We start from the raw sequence: 2242 nt of genomic DNA, 5'->3' as shown, positions 1-2242 counted from the left end.
CCACATGAGTCCACATCCAGCCCCCCTGCCAGCCCTGCAGCCACAACACAGAGAGACCAGCGACATCTAGCGGCAGAGAGAGTAACACCGGGGACGTCAGACTCGTATGGATCTTTTCACTGACTTCAACAGTATAAATCACCGATGCAAAACAGAAAAAATAAACGATAATATTACCATATTTCGCAATATTATATTTAACAAATTCTGGGAAGTAAACCGGACTTTGATGAAATGTAAAGAAGTCCATGTGAAAAGTAAAAAAGTAAAGTAAAAAATGTAACTTGCTAGAGAAAAAAAATGATAAAATGGCTTTCTACGATCAAGAGGTAGTTGACGTGAAAAAGACTTTACATCGTGGAGTTACAACCCTGATAAAACTGAAGTTATAAGTGGAGCAGAAGAGTCCAGCTCAGTGAATAGAATAATTAAAAAAAAAAAAAAACTCCACTGGAGCACACAATGCACCAAGATGCATGACCTGCCACCAGTTTAGACAGACCTAGTGGAAAATTCAATATTTTGTCACTTTTAGGAGATGAAAAAATGTTTAAGAAGTACACGCTGTGATGTGACAAAAAGCGGAGCTCACAAAAGCAGAACTAGGAGATAAAAAAAAAAAAAAAATAGAAATTAAAAAAAGAGCAGGTCATAGTTTGAGTAATCTGTCTAAAGAGGAACCTTCAGACGATAAAAGAAATGTGTATTTGGAGAATATGGTCAGCTTTAGTTTTCTGGAGGTGCACGACGTCGGCGGCTTTGAAGGGATTTGTGAAGCTCAGCATCCAACACCGAAGGAGGTGCTACTCAAGCACAGAAAAGCAGACAATGTGGAGCCTGGAGAGAAGGCCAAAGAGGAAGCCCGGAGGAGAGCAGCATTATGTGTGTCATTTTCTGTCATTGACTGTGTACAGCACCAGTCTACCTCCAGCCTTTTTTTTTTTTTATATATATATAATATTGTAAGCAGTGGTAGTGACATGGACAGCAGATCACAGACCGTCTTTCTGAGCAGAGAGACAGAGGCCGTTAAACAGAACAGAAAAGATCCTCATCGGGCTGCAAAAATACATTATTATAAATGTTGATTTCTGGCTTGTTACTAAGCAGTCATTATCGACCAGCAGACGGCAGAATCTGATATAAGAGTAGACGAGCCACAGGAAGCTTTAAGTGCTCTGTTCAGGCCAGAATTTGTGGTATAAGAAGAAAAATAATGAAGGTCTTACTAAAGTACAAACTATTTTTTCTTCTTTTCTTCCTTTTAATTTCTAACAACTTTACGTGCCTCAGGGTCGGTTTCTTGGTTTGAGAAAGCTTTTCATTCGCCTCTGTGAACACGCTGAAAGGAGTAGGAAGGTAATTAGGGAAACCATCTCCAGAACAACAAAATAACGGAAACGTGACCACTGAACCTGTGTGGTCATCATGACGTTTGCCAAGTGAGTTGGACCCATTGGCAGATATAACAAACATGGTCTGGTGTGTACTGTTTGTATGAAGAAACCGGGCTATATTTTGTACTTGAATAAAATAACAGTACAGTTAAATGGATCAATTAAGATACTACAGTCACACCAAAGAATAAGAAGTAAATATGAACCTCACCCTTCTCCCGGGAGGGCAAAATAAAACAAGCCATCTTCGAAGACTCACTCAGCACAAACTGACAGATCTAACAGAAAACCATCATCCATTACTTTCCCATGGATGGAGTCGACAAAATGCCACTTAAGCTCTGTACTAAATCTCAATAGAAAGCTATGATTGCACCGTCAGCACACTACTCCCTCTGAGGGAAGACGGCTGTGAAACCCCAGTAATGTTCCTGCAGGGAATCGCATTGTGTGATGCTCAGCAGAGTGATCGTTGTTATCACAGCTTCTAATGAATTTTATGTGATTTTAATGAGATGTCAAAGCTTTTATCTCACTCCATAATCATTTGTAGCTTTTTAGAGTTACTTAGGACCTGAGGCCTCTCAGCTGATGTGGCCATTCAGTTTATTTCATCTTCCATTCTCTTCAGTGGCCACTAGAGGGTGCTCAGATACAACCTTTTACGACAGCTCAGAGGAAGAGTTACCTCTAAATGTGATTTGATTTCGAGAGTTCAGTTTCTAATTTGTGTGTTGGATTTTTATTCTTTAGGCTTTAATGTGACGATGTTGCTTTGTTTGATATGAGAACGTGTCGAGCAACATCTCAAGATTTGTTCCAGACTTGGAGAAGGCTTTGAGATC

The sequence above is a fragment of the Odontesthes bonariensis genome, chromosome 3, assembly GCF_027942865.1.
Source record: "Odontesthes bonariensis isolate fOdoBon6 chromosome 3, fOdoBon6.hap1, whole genome shotgun sequence".
Lineage (NCBI taxonomy): Eukaryota > Metazoa > Chordata > Actinopteri > Atheriniformes > Atherinopsidae > Odontesthes > Odontesthes bonariensis.
The sequence above is the reverse complement of the archived record's forward strand: the minus strand, read 5'-3'. Positions refer to the sequence as shown.